General features: G+C 46.9%; 1 protein-coding gene and 1 long non-coding RNA gene across 2 annotated transcripts in view; one reads left to right on the forward strand and one right to left on the reverse strand.

The window, feature by feature from the left end:
* The window catches only part of LOC149332125 (beta-1,4-glucuronyltransferase 1-like), a 317740-nt gene that overhangs the window by 93850 nt on the left and 205959 nt on the right, over positions 1-17931 (forward strand). The window lies entirely within an intron of this gene.
* On the reverse strand, positions 8245-16655 carry LOC149332127 (uncharacterized). The gene is made up of 4 exons (XR_016284874.1): positions 16403-16655; positions 11965-11998; positions 9479-9559; positions 8245-8467 (listed from the first exon to the last, which is right to left on the reverse strand). It is a non-coding gene; the product is annotated as an uncharacterized LOC149332127 (long non-coding RNA).

Below are 17931 nucleotides of genomic sequence, written 5' to 3' on the forward strand. Positions count from 1 at the left end.
CTCACACCATTACCCCCTCCCCCTTCCTCCTCAGCGTTCTCTTTCATACGGCCGTCACTGTGTATAGCTGTGCGGCCGTGCGGAACGTGAACGTCACGGTCTCTGAAAGGCCGCAAGGCTTATGGGCTCGGGAGCGCCCGTTAAACGCCCCGCACGATTCAAGCCGCGGATCTGCGTTGCTGGCGTCCATTGGGTGCGACGCGGGATCACGGCTCGTCCGTCCGCTCTTGCTCGCTTGTATTGCAGTCTGATTGAGCGTGGGGGGCGCTTCTTTCAAAGGCGTTTTTTTTTTTTTATCCTCGCCGAAGGGGCTCATTCATTCGAAAACCTCCCACCAAGTGGTCGTCGGGACGCTTTCAGAGGCCGAAACGGAAGGTGTCTGCTCTTGGCAAAGTGAGCTTTATCCCTTTGTAAGAAGACGTCTCTCATGCACGGAGTGATGGGTGCGTATTCTGACCGAACCACGATATGGCCTCCGGTCTCCTGTCTTCTTTCTAAGCGAGATGAAAGTGGCTAAAGTAAAGGGGTCAGGAGTGGTACGGTGGGAAAGGGAAGAGGGTTGCTTCGTGTACTTGAAATAACCCTCTGTGATCTTCCAAATTCGCCGCTGTTTGGCCTGGACGATCCTGCGTCATGATATGCGTAGCCGTGGGTTGATTGCGAAGCGTCGGTTCGGCCGACACAAGCCATCGTTCGAGGATGATGTTCGTCTGGCCAATCAGAGCGCGGCTGCTTCAAGCCTGCTCGTTCCCGCCTCTCTAAACCCGTGCCTCTCTAAGCCCGATTGGAGATGTGGCAGAACGTTACAGTGCTTCGTGATTGGTTGGCTCTCCTGCTTTGAACAGTCATGATAGATAGCCGTGCGACATATCCAGTGCTCAATAGGAAGGTCCACTTTCATACGTGCATCTGTGAATTCGGCCCGTGATTGGCTCAACTGGGTTGTGGCTTGAACAACGCTTTACCGTTTTTCGTGTGAAGGCAGGGTATAGGAAGAGATCTTCGTTTTATGATTTCGTGAGCGGACGTCAGGTCACATGACGTAGCTGGGAGGGTGACACAATCCTGTTTGTTCTTTGCCGCTACCATGATGATTTCTTCTTGGAACCTCGTTTGCCTGAGTCTGCAATCGCCCACTCTTTCTCACGACCCTCTCCCCCTTTGCTTGCTCGCACCTTAGGCGTTAGTGCTGGCTTTGAGGGACGTAGCCGGTCACGGAAAGGACGCCCGGCCTGTCGGCACCTCTTTGTAAGAGCCTTCGCTGCCTCCTCATAAGTTCTTAATAGGTCACGATGCGGATAGTGTGGAGCCGGTCATGTGAATAGGCACGAAACCGTGCCAAGCGGAGCATCTATTCGAGGCTATTCGTTCCACGCCGTTTGGATTCGGCAGGCGCCTATACTCAGGCTCTCGATTGCACGATAGTGCGCAGCTTTTCATCGGCCGTGTAATAGCGCAGATTTAAATGCTGGATGATTTCCGCTTCTATGAATACAGTCTCGTGAACGCTTTCAATAAGGTCGTCAGTCTGCGGCTGGCGCATACGGCTCCGCCCATTCGCCGGTGCCCGCTTTTTTTTTTTTTTCTGTGTTGCTGTGTAGGATAATGTTATGGTGGCCTGCCTTGAAAGGCTGCAGCTTAACCATTTAACCGCATCGAGAATTACTACTTCTGTTTGCACTATATGTGCACACACGCACGTTAAACTAAAAAAAGTAGTCGGAGGTTAGCAGCCGTTCGCCTTCCGGAGCGCAATAAATGATTCCTTATTTATCGATCTGTCAGTAGCACTGTGTAGTCGAAGCCAGTTTTTGAGAAGCCCACTTTAAATGTTTTGCATGGCTTTTCACAATGACCGGTGCTGTGATATCGAGGGTGCTTAGTAGTGACGAAGCGTAAGTGGTTGTGAATCCTTGCATCAATAAGGCCATAACATCCCGCTGAGAAAATTCTACGGGAAGCGACTTCCGACTGAATTGTGTCGCACTTCAAAATGGTATCCTTTCGCAGACACTTCCTGGCGTCTTTCGTTACGCAAACTGGTAAGGCGGCCGTGAGTGCACTAGTTGGTACTCACGTATATGTCTGAAATTTGAAAGCTTCAAGTTAGGTTAGATACAGCGCAGCAAGTTACAGGAATGAAAATCACAGGGCAATGCTAAAGACACAAGAGAGAGCCAAATAGGTTAGAGGACATTCTCCGGTTTATAATATCGGGGGGGGGGAATCAAGAGCAGTGAATAGACATTGGTGGAACATGTAATTCGGGGACAAGATAAGAGATGGCCAATTTGAATAAACGAATGAACTCCCAGTGAAAGTGAACGTGGCAGTAGAGAGTCAGGTTGACAGGTGGATTAGGAAGTTTGCTGGGATGAGGTGGCCGCCGCTGGCGCGGCACAGGTTTGGTTCTAAATGCACTCAAAACGCAGTAATCTTTGCGAGATGCGCATTTTCACATTTTTGTGGACCTCTAAGTTAAAGGTTACTGCAATGTAACCCATGCGCTTATAACCTTTGTAAAGGTTACAACTGTAAAGGTTATTTCTAATTTCTATAGGTTACACGTCTTATTTTATGGATGGGAGAGAGGTTGCTTTCGTGGCAGGGGATGTAGTTTAGGTGATAATGGCCAATGGGTGCGTATGCTTCCTTTGTCTTTTCTTAAAGGCCTCTTGAAACGCTTCCGTCTCGTACCTCAACTGAATACAAAATGGTCCGGCAATAGGGCAGTTTGGTTGGATACGCTTTGTTGCGTCGGTGAACCATTGGCCAGATTCTTTGCTCGGGAGAAGGCGAAAGCTGAGCAGAAGCACTTATGAATTGTCCACAAGGACTGGCGTATGGTTAGTATACAGAAACCACTTGCCTGTTTGGCTTTCAACTCGGAGTGGTAAGGGTGGAGGAAAGAATTTAAGATAAACTATACGGGCGCAGAAGTTTGACCAGAACCGTTGCTAGCTACGCGTCTCTGAATTTCGAAGAGCGGTGCATTGAGAGCCCAAATCTGACATAACATGAAACTCGAACATGCTTTTTGATTATTTAGCTTGTCGGAAGCTTTCACAACATAGCAGGGTACTCTTACTGGAGATGGTTATTTGTATTAAAAATGGCAAATGTTTTGGTTGATGCTTTGGAGTCTTACACGCGCAACAGTCGCATTGGAAAGACGATGAGCTCAGCTGGAGTCACTGCCCGCTATGCACTGCGTGATCTTGACGTTAAAAATTGCAGCACTAGAGCATACTTTCTCGTACCTCATCGGTCAAATAACAGACAAAGTAGACGGTCAAATAAGTAGAGAGAGTAGACGGTTAAATAAGCAGAGAAAGCAGACGAAGTTCAAGCTGAACTGCACGGTTTTGTACCACGCTGTTACAATGCGAGAGAAAAATACAGAAATACTGGCGAATGTTACAACTCTCCAGAATTACGCTCAAGCAGAAAAGGAGAGATGGAGAGGAGAAAGGAAAGAAAGATGGGAGGTTAGCCAGCACAAAAGAGAGAGAAAAGAGGAGGAGGTGAAACATGAAAGGCGGACTCGAACTATGCGTGGCGCAGTTCCCGAGCAGATGCAATTACAGTATTTATACCCTTCAGTGTCATTTGCTCGCCCGTTTTGCCGTAGGTGATCTCTCGTGATCAGTTGATTGCGGGCCCGTTCTTTTGTAATGCGGCATTTCGGCGATAAAGCGCAGGCGCTGAGTACCAGACTACCCTGTCATTCTCAAATCTCTCTCAAGCATCGCCAAATAGCCGTCCGGTTGATACGTATCCCCCCTGATTACGAAAGAATTCGCAAAACAAGGGGTGTAACAGAGACGTACGCGTGGTGATGAGTGGACATCCAGCACCCTTCATCTGTGTTGTCGCCGGTATATGTTCGCGTTGTTTCGTAATCAGCGTGTCTCGCATTGATTGTCGCTGATGGCTAGGCAGCGACTGTAACGCGCGCAAAGAGGCGCTAATGGCGCTCGCTGCAGGCGAGCTTTCGGTGATGGCGATCATGGCACGCTACCTCCCCTCGTCCCCCCCCCCCCCCCCCCCCTCCCACTGTCATTAGCCGTTTCGTATCGGGTTATAGGCCTCTCCCCCTAATCCTTCGCCTCTCGACTTGACGAGCCCCGCGTGGCAAGTGTTTGCAACATTGTATACTTTATACTTACGCTGTGCTCGGACACTCGTTTCTCGAGCGCTACTTCTCTCTGTTGTTTTCTTTCTTATTGTGTCCTTCTCAACCGTGCGTGGGATATAGTAGGGGTGTAGGCGACGGGGGCCACTCTTCTGGCGGCCTCAACCAACTTTCTACCTTTCGCAACCTATAGGAAAGTTTTTCTGAAGCACCTTCTCCAGACCACTCGCGTGCTTCTTCCTCCCTGTCTTTTTATTTGAATTTGCCTTAGATTCCCTACTGAAAAAAAATTGTATGATGCAATGACCTGATACAGTTCGTCATACATATGCCATACAGTTATCAAACAAATGCCATAGAAATGTCATTCATTTTTGAAAATCATATATTTGCCTCACAGATGTCATACAATGTCAACAAATGCTACGACATTTGTATGACAAAGCCTGTATGAGATTATTGCGTCAACCACTTTTCTTCAATGCAATAACCTGATACAGTTCGTCATACATATGCCATACAATTATCAAACAAATGTCGTACAAATGTATTTCATTTTTGAAAATCATATATTTGCCACACAGATGTCATAAAATGTCATCAAATTGTACGACATTTGTATGACGAAGCCTGTATGAGATTATTGTGTCAACCACTTTTCTTCAATGCAATAACCTTATACAGTTCGTCATACATATGTCATACAATTATCAAACAAATGTCGTACAAATGTATTTCATTTTTGAAAATCATATATTGGCCACACTGATGTCATACAGTGTCACCAAATTCTCTGACATTTATATGAGGAAGCCTGTATGAGATTATTGCATCACGCATTTTTCTTCAGCAGGGTTGTGTGGCGTTATTTTAAATGCCAGGACAACTGTCGTGGTTAAAAGTAGAACTATGGTTGAAACGAGCGAGAATGGGTACTCATTATGTTCACTCAGTGAGTCATCGTAGTTATTTCTGAGCGTCATTTTCACTCCGATGTCTGAGCGTTCAGTGTGCTCTTCAGTACCCACCAGGCTTTCCGGCGGAGACATCATTAACGTTAGAGTTTCTGGCAACTTAATTGGGTTTCAGATGCAAGAGCTGCAATTGAAACCCGGTTTAACCAACGTGACCCAGTGGTGCCATAAAGTTGTGGACTCGTATCCATCAACGGATTTTCTAAAGCGGTGTATATTGCATCAAGGCTTAGAAAGGGGGGACTGTAAAAAAAAGAAAGAAAAAGTGAACGATTATATAAAATGGAAGGCGCTGGCTGATAGATTTATTGTGCAAATGTTTAGTTCTCCATGGGAAAGTATTTCCGTACGATCATTTAAGGATGTTTTTAACCCATAAGGGCTAGTTTCTATGGGCTAGGGAATGAAAGACGAGATGCGGTGCTGGCCAGGTTTTGTGTATACGGAATGATGTTGACGTCGCATGTAAGGGTGTAATGAGAGGTGTGAGTGCGCACGACAGTTACAGTTTGGTTTTTGTAAATAGGTCTCCTGACGCGTGAACCACTGAATGCACTTTTAAATTTGAGGCAGATGCAAAATAAATCTTGCTATTGAGTTTGAACATTCGTGTTCCCTTTTATAATACTGGCACTTGTATCTACGTTGTACTCACAAATGTAGCTTAGCCATTGTGTACGTCTTGGAAAGCTTGGGTGTATGGCGCCATGTGTTTGTGTTCTTCATGCTTAATCTTCATGCTTTGCTGTAGTAGAGTACCGTGCGAATTAGGTTCGTCTCTGTGCGTCTACATGTGTCCGTGTTAACATACTCAGCGTCTAATATTTGACTCGCTTCTTTTGTGTTGTTTTTGCAGGTAGGCGTACTCCTCTTCTTGCTGCGTCTTACCCGTCGCCCTTTCCTTTCTCGCGGTGTTCACGGTAAGAGGCCGAAATGTTTTCATCGTATTCGTGTTTCTGACGACTTCTGTACTCAGGACTCCGTCGCGGTCTCCTCAACTAAACTGAAGAAAGTTGTGCTTGACGAGTCGACATTTCTCACTTGAACAACACCCTTGCGACGCCAAGTGCACTGGGCATTCTGAAGATGCGCTGGTGGCGTTCGTACGAGTCGTCCAGTCGGCTTCTTGCGTGACTGGTCGCTGTTTTTCACGCGACACATTGTGCAAGGAGTTGTCATTTTGTGATCGTTGAAAGTCTACGTGGCCATGACTACCATAGCAGTTCAATACAGGAGCCAGAAAGCAATAATTCTAAGGCGTGTCCTGAGTAAAAGAAACAGCGTCTTCGTTGCTCTTCGCTGAATGTGTAGAGAGAGAGGGAGAAAGAGAGAAACTCTTTAATGAAATACAGGGAATTGAGCCGGCGTTTAAAAATCGTTGGCATGCTACACTGCGTAGGGAGGGGAATTTGGGAGATAAAGACAGGAGAGCAGTGTGGAAAAGGTAAAAAAAATGAAGATAAAGTGCAGCCATGAAATGGGTACTAAAGATGCAACGGCGAGTATTGATTTAACCTATGGAATGATGGAGTGCATAGTCCGACAAATGGGCTGACGAAGTTCACTGCTTGAAGAATGCATGAAGGTAACGTGCAAGTGAATTTAGAGCTTATCGAGATGTCCAATGTCTTTTAAATATGTAAATGGAAAGTTCATTGCAAGTCTCTGTTGCCTAAGGCAGGCTAAAGCACCTAAAACTTTGTCCATTGTTAGGGGCACTGGGCAGAGCTTCTGCATGCAATGTTCATAGTACGCACGCTCGTTAGCATATGCAGGGCACTCATGCAGGATATGTTCCACAGTTTCTATCGATGCACAGTTGTCACAATGCGGACTGTTCATTTGTCCAAAACCGTATCGCAAGCCGTTTGTATGTGTAGCATTCAGATGAAGTCGGTGATAAAGTGTTTCCAGATGGCGAGGAATTCTGGGTGAGAGTTTTGATCTAAGATGCGAGTCGATTGAGTAAAGAAATTGGTACTGATGTATCGGCAAACTCCAAAGCCGATACGTTTCTGCGGAAGGAAATGAATGTGTACAGGGCGTACAGTGTACACATCATTGAACGTCGCAGCACTAGCCGAAGGCTCGGGACGTCGTTGCTACGATGGGTTTTTGTGGTGGTTAGAGTTGGTAGGCGATATCACGCGATGTGATGCAAGCAGGACATGGCAGGCAGAGGCGAATAGCAGGATATTTTCAATCATTTCATGAATGCGCGTAAAAGCTGTCAACTGTGCAAATAGGTTTGTATATTGTATGCACGACCTTGGCATATGCAGTCATCAACGCTTCTTCAGTAGATACGCATTCGTCTAAATGCTGTGTAGGTATTAAAGTTCGGGTGCTCACGGGATTTCAAATTAAGCATCGCGGTGTCATTGGCCTCGCAACCTCGCGTGTTGGTTTAGCAAGAACTGGAGTCATTTAACTTCTCTTATATAAGCCCGTAACTGACGCTGATCTTTCAATGAGCAATCCGGTAATACTGAACTGCAAGCACGAGAGTAAACAAAGTCAACGTGCGTTCAACTCCTGATAGTTTCGAATCTACAATTTTGAGGAAGGACGTTGTTGGTCCTTCCCTTTTAACTGATATCATTTCTATGACGTCGGTTGTGTTCTTCGAGCATGGCTCTGAATCGTGGGCTTAGCAGTTCGAGATGCAGTCCGCGCTCCACTTCACGTGAGAGCTTTGTTAAGAAGGAGACTTGGACTGTATGTGGATGTTATGGCGAGTTCTGCTGCGTTGTTAGACGACACGCTTGTCTTGAGTTGTGGGCGAGGGCCTCCGAAGTCACTCTACCCCTGCCCTGCACCAGTGCATATCCTCTGCAGAGCTGCACTTTTGCGAACTTCGAATGTTGTAGAATTAACACACGTCCTATTTACTGCTAGCGTCGTAAAATAAACTTACAGTTCAGCGTGATAGCAGTGTTGTCTTTCATATTGGCTGCACCTGTATGCTGGCATCCCGAATAGGGATGCGGAGAAAGAGGAACTTCTGTGTGGACGACGGGAAGGACATCGTGAGGGGGTCTCCTGTACGGCTGCAACGCACGGCAGTTTGGCGAGGAATCGCCGTGCCACCGTGCAGCCGTCACCGAAGCGATGAAGACAGGCACACGGAGTTGTTTTTCCCCATACCTTTAGCACCTTTATCCAGGGACACACAAAAAAAGTTCTGCGCGCGCGAGCTCCGAGTCACGGCGTGGCTTATCGCGTGGTGGATGCCTTGCTGGGAGGCTCCATCGCTGCTGTCGAGTGGGGCGCACTCTATTCGTCCTGCATTCCGAAGAACGCCTCCCGTCTGCCGCGGAAAGGTCCCTGGGCTTCCCTGCGGGCATCCTGGTGGAACCTGTGATGCGAGAGAAAGGGACAAACTGCAGACCGCCAATTCTTTGATGCGTTAGCATTAGAACCCTCCATGTCTGAAAAAATCTGGTGTCCGTCCGTCTAAAGGCTCGGTTGATAGGTGGTAGAGTGGAGGGAGGTTAATCCCCTTTCCATTGCGAGGGAAAGTGGGAGATTAAAGACAAACAGGGGTTGCGACACTAACTGAACCCGCCGCGGTGGCTCAGTGGTAAGGCGCTCGTCTACCGAGCCGGAGTACACAGGTTCGAACCCTACCGCGGCGGCCGCGTTTCGATGGAGGCGAAACGCAAGAGGCACCCGTGTGCTGTGCGATGTCAGTGCACGTTAAAGATCCCCAGGTGGTCGAAATGATTCCGGATACCTCCACTACGCCACCTCTTTCTCTCTTTCTTCTTTCACTCCTACCTTCCTCCCTTCCCTTACGGCGCGGTTCAGGTGTCCGCTGAGATATGTGAGACAGATACGGCGCCATTTCCTTTCCTCAAAAACCAATTTGCCAATTTACCAATTTACGCTAACTGTAGTAGAGCAGACGTTTGGGCAAATTGATGTAGATTTGGTGTAGTTGGTGTAGGTTGGGAGGCAACGAGTGGCGGGTGGCAGGCAAAGTGAAGAGAACAAAGTGCCCCCCGCCACTTTCGGGGAAGATGAGGGAGTGGGTAACCGAAGAGAGGGTGGGAGGTAAAGGGCGACGGGTGGAAGTACAGTGCGTCCCACTGTGATTACTTGATTGGATCGGGAGAGTGGAGAGGCGGTACGGCGTATCGCAGGAGCGCATGGTCTGAACCTGCCAGCGGCAGCAGCTTCTCCGTCTGGGGGTGGGGGATACACTAATGCTAACGCAAACTCTTCTGCATCAATTGTATCCATCGTCTATAATTTTTTGTACTTCCGCGCGTCGGAGAGCAACGACGCACTAGCGTAGGTTGTTTATTGTGATGACCGTTTACAGAGCGGTGGGTTATAGAATGCACAAATGAGTCGCCTTTCTTACCCAGCCATATCGAAGTCTGATCGGCGTCCACGGAAAGCGCCTCCGAACTGTTGTGGGGGCCTGAAGCCGAATCCTTGGGGTCTGGAAAGGCGGTCATAAATGCGTTAAAATTATTATTTTTTTAAATCTTGAAATTCGGATTGTAGTTTATGCTTGCTTCCAGGACACTTATTTTGGAAGCTTGCAGATATACGCGTCCTCTATCGGGGTCGAGCAAGATCTCTCTGGCTTTGCGCATACTAATTTTGCGCAGTAATTTCTATGCAGCTCAAGCTGGTTCAGCGGCGTTCCCCAGATGTCGCGGCAGTCTGTATACCCTAGAATAAGTCCTTTAGGCGAGATATCTTTGACGCACAAGAACTGTCGTGAAACGCTGCATATATAAATGAAGCCTTCTTACGAACGGCATCATCACTCAAGGAGCCGCACCTTAGTGTGCGCAATAATCTGAGGAAACCCGTAGTTCAGAGCGTTAGCTATACTACTCACATTACTCAAGGTCGCGTTAGTATGAAACACAATCCATACAAGTGGGACCAGTGTTGGTACCATTGGTACATAGATTGCGCACCACCTAATTGGCGTAGTATGTTCGGAGTGGTATCGAACGAGCCAGAGCGTCACTGAGCATAAGATTACTAATCGAATCAAAGCGTGATATATTGTAGGGATTCGCACCGACGACCTTTGGCTCCCCAAACCGTGACTTCTTGAAACTTCAAACGTCCATTACGGCCAAACTAATTGACGTAGGACATTCCAAGTGGTGCCAAACGATTTGTATTCTTGCACTGTATACGCTGGTATCAAAAAAAGTAGATACCCGGATATGACAAACAATTTGTGCCGTATATAGCGAAGATGGCTAATGACGCAATACAGGTGGTCGAAATTTCCGGAGCCCTCCACTACGGCGTCTCTCATAGCCTTAGTCGCTTTGGTACGTTAAACCCCATAAACCAACCAACCTAATGACGCAATATTCGTTCGACATTGCTAACGCCCGATACTCATACGCTGTCTCAGTGTTTTGATATTTTTTTTTCAGCACGAACATCTCTCTTAATGTTGAAATTTGAGCCAGTGAAATCAGTGAAATTTGAGCCTGTCAGCTACATCAAGCTTGGAAAACGTTTCGACAGGTCCGCTGCTTCTGGCCAGTTGTAAGCAAATTGTTTCAGACGCATACGGAATTAATTTAATTCCCTTTGAGTGACAGCCGACACCACCGACGTCACTTGCACTGCTTACTGAGGTCCTTTGCATAGAACGGTTTGCGAAGGGGCTTATTCGTTTATCGATTTTGGCGACCGAGCGCGCGGTTTGGAAATACGGCATACAAGAAGAAAACAAGCAAAACCCTGTTCACCTCTCAGACAGTGTAATTCTGGCCCACTTTTTGTACTGGCGGAAACATTCCAGTTATTAGCCTCTTGCAGAATTTATCGTCTGCAATATGAGAGCAGAGGTGGAACATTTATTTATCGATGGCTCAATAGTTATGTGTGAAAAGATTAGTTTTTTTTTTGCAGTTTTCTAACTAGTTTTCCTCTCGGCCTATAATATCCAAAAATAATTCTCAAATTTAGTGCAGAAATAAGAACGTTCACAATCTCTAAAAAAAAAAGAAAAAACGTTTGTTCCGTTTTATATTGCTCACGACTGTACTTTCAAAAACGTACAGCCCTTGTCAAAAATATGCTGGCCACTTAGTGTGCCTCTGGGCAGTGAAGTACGGGTGGTTTTACGTTGCCAGCGCTTAGAATCAATTTGGCGCGAGGGGAACTATTGTCGTCACACATACTGTGCTTAGGAGCTCAACGAGAACCGCTAAGTTGCCAAGTGGCCAACCGGGTGGCCTGCGCAGTTTTGATTGAGTAGGTAGTACTTCAAGAAAATTGCGAGGACACTTTGGCAACTAAAGTGTTGAGAGCCGAAAGCCGAGGACACTATGCCGTGACGACTTCCGGTGGATGTGACGTCACATCGTTCCCGTGGCTATATCGATACCCAAATTATACATCTTTCGGGGATCTTAAGGGGTGATTACGCTTAATTGCACAGTTTCCCATCTAATTTGACACAAATCCAACGTTTTTCCGACAGTTCTGTGGCAATTTTCACTATGCCGTGACGACTTCCTGTGGATGTGACGTCACACTGTTCCCGTGGCTATATCGACGTCCTCGCTATTTCGACGCAATTTCGACATTTTTGACGGTAATTAATTAACTAATTACTCTACAGTCATCAGACGTTGCTTCTAGGTTCATTTTTTCCTCCATTATCGGAATCAATCATTCGTTTTCTCCTATCTTTTTTAGTTCCCGAGTTAACACGCTGCCAAAGGTGTGACACCCTTTGCTAACTGACCACAGTATGAGCCATTAAAGGCTTTCGCCTTAAAATTTTGCCAGAGATGTGTTCGCATGCGCGGGTTGCCATTGCCGTTGAGACACGAGCGATCGCTGCAAGAATTCACTCACCCGCGTCCTTGCGGAGGCTCACCCATTTCCTGTCCTGCAAAGTAAGGAAAAAAATTTATAGGACACTGACGATCTAAGGTGCGCGAGACGAAAGCCTTTCTGTGTTACTTTGGCTGCTTCTGTTGCTGATTGAATGCTGTTTATGAGTGGCGTCACCAAGACGCCAAGGAGCGCAGTAAGGAGCGACGCGAGCGCCACCAACCATGCGATGATCCAATTACCAATTAAGGACTAATCGTAAATCGATTACTAATTACTAGTCAATTACTAATAACCAATTAATGACTACTTATAAGTAGTCATTTAATGTCTAGACACTATTTAGTTACGATGTACCACTTAATGATTAAGCACTAATAACGAATTACTCATTAATTACTACTTGTACTAATTAGTGACTGATTAATGATTACGACATACTGTGCCACAGTCAATTCAGTGATTTTTGGTTATAGCGTATTACACCACTGATGACGTCAACGAGATGATTAACAGCTATTGGTCTGACGGACGGACGGAATGATGAGTCATTAAAGGCTTTAGCCTTAAAACAAATGCCTATCTTCACTTCCCTCAAGTTCCACGAGGATCCCGATGTAAAGATCGAAGCCGGTTACCAAAGCCTCGAGCTAAAATCTTTAAGTTTAATCGCATACGCAAGACACCTCGTTAGGCGTTGACCTCGCACTCATGGGTCCTTCGAAGATTTCGCGAAAATCCGGTCCGTGGTTTGGTTAGCGAAAATCACGTCGTTAGCTGCAGTTCGCGGAGTGGACAATCTTCCCTTCTTAAACAAGTTACTGGAGCACCTTTTGGTTTAGCCAGCGTGCTGTAAAACTGTTTATTCTTTGACCGGCTTGCGAATCAATTTGCTTGCGAGTACGCCGTGTAAACGCCCTCGGAGCTCCAAGAGTGGTTGAGCATTCAATAAAAAGAACGTTGGTTGTCATCAGCATTCATCCTTGGCGTTGTTCCCACGACTACACGGGTGAATGGCGAAAGCCGATAGGTTCTTTCGCGAAAGCCGCTCGTAATGACAGGGTACAGCGTAAAGTAACCACGCAGACACCAACCGCTCCCAGTGTAAAAAACAAACAAAACAAAACGACAGAATGTTGCCTAAAATACGATGGAACATTTTTTTATTTGGTAACGACAGATTTTTCGGTAATATGTTGCTGTAGTCCTGTTTCTACAACAAAGGGAAACACAATATCGCCGGAAATTATGTTGGTACTTCAAAAAGTTCTGTCGTTGCTACAAGTTCATTGCCAAAAATTCTCAAAAAAATTTGTTGCGACGGTAAAAAATTTTGCTGTGCTTTTCGACAGCAGTGGTGTTTTTTCATGGTGCTTCCTTACCAACTATGCTGTGCTTTTCGACAGCAGTGTTGTTTTTTTCATGGTGCTTCCTTACCAACTATGCTGTGCTTTTCGACAGCAGTGTTGTTTTTTTCATGGTGCTTCCTTACCAACTATGCTGTGCTTTTCGACAGCAGTGTTGTTTTTTTCATGGTGCTTCCTTACCAACTATGCTGTGCTTTTCGACAGCAGTGTTGTTTTTTTCATGGTGCTTCCTTACCAACTATGCTGTGCTTTTCGACAGCAGTGTTGTTTTTTTCATGGTGCTTCCTTACCAACTATGCTGTGCTTTTCGACAGCAGTGTTGTTTTTTTCATGGTGCTTCCTTACCAACTATGCTGTGCTTTTCGACAGCAGTGTTGTTTTTTTCATGGTGCTTCCTTACCAACTATGCTGTGCTTTTCGACAGCAGTGGTGTTTTTTTCATGGTGCTTCCTTACCAACTATGCGCCGCCGCGGTGGCTCAGTGGCTATGGTGCTCGGCTGCTGACCCAAAAGACGCGGGTTCGATCCCGGCCGCGGCGGCTGGAATTTCTTTGGAGGAGAAATTCTAGAGGCCCGTGTACTGTGCGATGTCAGTGCACGTTAAAGAACCCCAGGTGGTCGAAATTTCCGGAGCCCTCCACTACGGCGTCTCTCATAGCCTTAGTCGCTTTGGGACGTTAAACCCCATAAACCAACCAACTACCAACTATGCTGTGCTTTTCGACAGCAGTGTTGTTTTTTTCATGGTGCTTCCTTACCAACTATGCTGTGCTTTTCGACAGCAGTGTTGTTTTTTTCATGGTGCTTCCTTACCAACTAACCTGTGAGTGCGTAGCTTGAAATTTTGTCGCCGCTTATATTTCCTCTCGCTAACCAGTTTTTGTATAGTATTTGTTTCTAACCGGTGAGTTCAGGCTCTGCAGTACGAAATATGAACTTAACGAACTGACTTGAATGAGCGAACTTTGAAATCGTCATTATCTAGAGGCCTTCAGGGGCGCCGTAGTGAGCGCGTTCGAATTGAGTTCAAGCACATCTGTTCTCTTTAGACCCATCGATACCTCTGTGCCTTTGCATTGCAACCTTTTGGGAACTGAACTATCGCAGCGATTCGATAAGGAACGCAGAACCGAATCGACATGTCCTTTACACTCCTGGGTGAAGTGACAAAGTTTTGCTCTTCTTAACACAGGACAGGGCAGATGCAACTTGACTTCTCCCGATGAGCCAGCAGCATTAACGGGAAGTCAGTCACACATCCCACCTGGTACAACTGCAAACTTTCGATGCGCATTGAGAACGGGAGATCAGTTCTCATACGCAGCCGGAACTCCAGCGACGTAGTTTCTGTACTGCTCTCAGAGGCGCGGCAACTTAAGGTAGTTCTTAACTATACCGTGAACTAATCGGGCGCTTAGTAAGCTTCTGCGATTACTCGAACGTCTCGAATACTCAGTCGAATAATTTTGCACCTGATTCCGCATTGAGCCGCATAGCAATGGTCTTCAGCACGTTTCGTATTATTATTATTTTTTTAATATGATGAATTGTGATACAATCAGCCCCGAGGAGGCGTTGGGAATGCATGGTCCGGAACATAATAAAGGTGTTGCAATTTTCATTTCTTTTCTCTTTCGGTTTAGTTGCCCCCCTCCCCTCTTGGGTGTACTTCTGAGCGAACCCTGACGCAGCCATTTTTTGTGTCAATCCGGTCCGCGCCGCTTTTCTGCAGCACAATTGCTGCACCACAATTGCTGCACCACAATTGCTGCACCACAATTGCTGCACCACAATTGCTGCACCACAATCGCTGCACTACAATCGCTGCACTACAATTGCTGCACCACAATTGCTGCGCCACAATTACTGCACCACAATCGCTGTACCACAATTGCTGCTACACAAATGCTGCGCCATAAATGCTGCGCCACAAATGCTGCACCACAAATACTGCACCACAAATGCTGCACCACAAATTCTGCATCATAAATTCTGCACTATAAATGCTGCACCATAAATGCTGCACCATAAATGCCTTACCATAAATGCCTTACCATAAATGCCGTACCATGAATGCTGCACCATAAATACTGCGCCATAAATGCTGCACCACAAATGCTGCACCGCAATGCTGCATCGAAAATGCTGCACCGCGAATGCTGCGCCACGAAGCTGCACCACAACACCACAAATGACGTTGACTTCACGAATTTTTTATAAAAAGATTAACTCCAAAGCTTTCATCCTCAGTTCTACGTTTGCACTGTTTTAACGCTGTTACCACGCTAACCAGCACCAACTTCCGGTAGAGGACACGTTAAAGCCGCAATCATGTGAGCACTTTTTTACTCATTTTGTTCCTCAGATTCGCGGCACTTACTAGAATTTAGAGCGCCTTAATTAGCAGTGATAGTAATCCCTTGCTCTGCAGTGCCAGCCTAGCCGCCAGATCTTCAGTTCTCGCTCTCAATAAAGCGCACGCCTTTTCGAACTCTAAAGTGAGACTGTTTGACCACTCCCTTAGGCATATTTTTTTTTACACCGCACGGTTTCATAAAATTGGAACCGTCAGATTTGCAGACTCCGTATTGACAGCCGCGGTACATTTGGTTCGGTCGGAAATATTTACTTCCACAAAAACTCCTTCAAGGAGACATCATCTGCGTCAGCTTCCCTTCGCAATGAAAAGCTGCCCATGCCTGCTCTCGGCCACCGATCAGATGCATTTTCCATAGGCAATGGGGGCAAAATAATTTTTGAAAGAAACCCTTCGGGTACTCTTTTATAGGTGTGACATTGATGGTTAGCGTTCATTGCAGCATAGCTGAGTGGCTTTTTTTTTCAGAGGTCTGTATTAGCTTCTCAAAAGCTTAGAGGAGACACACGTCCCATAGTATACATGTCCCACTATACCATAGACGGTCTTGAAAACTTTTCTAAAACTTTTCGAAATTGAAATACTTAACAGTAAATCAAAACATCGCTTGACGTCATGGAGACATTTATCTGGGCGCCAAATTTGAGCGGGTGCTTCGAAAATGGGAACGAGTCTTTCTCGGGGGGAAATCCGTATCCGCGCCTGGCACACCTACCTGTGGCGGTGGTGATGAGCGCCAGCACTAGGGTGGCAGTGAGAGCCAACAGAACGCAGGTCTTCTTGACTGAACCCATGGCGTTGAGGACGGTGGGCCACCGGATGATGGCTGGCTGCCGACGGTCGATGGTTATGTAGTGGCGGGGGCCAGAGTGCGTCTCTACCGGTCCGGCCGTCGCAGTTTTGATGGTTCGAGGACGGCGGTTTCACTCGAAAGCGCCTTTTTTGGCCGCCGTCTTTCGTCGCAGTTGTCATCAATGCCACTGCCCTTCCTCCCCCCCCCCCCCCTGCCCCCTCCCCCCTTCCCTTCCTTAGCGACGACAGGGGACCTCCTGCTGCGCACTCCTTTCTTTTTGTTTTTTCAGCGTTTAGCAGGCCTTCCTTTCTCCTCCTTCAATTCTCAATACGTGGGCATCCTCCATTCAGGTAGAGCGCTGTCACCACGAACCAGCTCGTCGTCCGCACGTCGTTTTGTAGATGTTTTGTAGACGTTTTGTAGACGTCTTCCCGTCATTGCAACTTTCAGCACCTGAATGAATCTTTGAAAGCGTGTCCGTACTCGGGGAGCCTTCTTTGACTCCCGTGGAGACGCTCTCTTTCGAAGTTCGAGCCTCGGGCAGTTTTCCTCGGCTAACCAGCTGCACCCCCCTCCCCCCACCCCCCTCCCCACTCCCTCTCTTTTCTTCACCTTTTTGTCGAGTTCACGTTGCTCGTCACGCCTTCTGGGTATCTCTGAACTACTTCTCTTTAGCCTCGCTAGGTGGCCATTCTTTCTTTCTTTTTTTTTTGCTTCTTCCTTTTCGGACTCATCTTTCTCGCTCTGCCGAGAAGCCTGTTCCGTTAGAACCGAGCGTTTGAGAGCTCTTTCTTGTCTAGTTTCTTGTCGCCCCGAGCTGTTTTTCTTGTGCGTCTGGTTGAGCCAGGACGGAGTCCGTCGCCTTGTGTGACCGTCGTGCTCACAAATTCTCTTTTCACGCAGCCAGCCGCTGGTGGCGAGTCCTCTTAAAGCCCGTTGGGGAATTTCTCAGCCTTCCTCCGTCCCTCTTTCTGGTCTTCCGGCGTGTGCGTGTCTCTCGTGGGTACGTCGCGCGTTTTTCTAGCGGCAGAAACGAAGAAAAAGAAAGTAAAAGAAAAAAAAAGTGGAGATGAAGGAGGTTGCGCAGTCCGCAGCTTCTCACCTGGGTTTTACCTGGGGCAGTTTTGTGATTTTCTCTTCATCTTGTTGTTGGGTCTTTTAATTTTATTATTTTTTTGTTTTTTTTTTGTTTTTCACTCGAAAGTCACGTGCTGCTTACTTAAGGTCCTCTCTCTATCCTTTCAACTGGGTAGATCCCTGTCCGTCTTCAGTAGCCCTGTGCCGCAGGCGTTAAAAGGAAGATCCCTTAGCCCCATTGCGGACTCGTCTTTTTAAAACATCGTCTTGCCCGTCCGCTCGCCTGTGTTTCTCTTATAGTTGAGCGCAAAGGTTTTCCCTCGACTCCGTAGGGCATTGCTCGACAGCCGTTGTTTGTGATTTTTTTTGGTCTT

This window comes from Amblyomma mixtum, chromosome 8 (assembly GCF_055824585.1).
Source record: "Amblyomma mixtum isolate Tamu chromosome 8, ASM5582458v1, whole genome shotgun sequence".
Classification (NCBI taxonomy): domain Eukaryota; kingdom Metazoa; phylum Arthropoda; class Arachnida; order Ixodida; family Ixodidae; genus Amblyomma; species Amblyomma mixtum.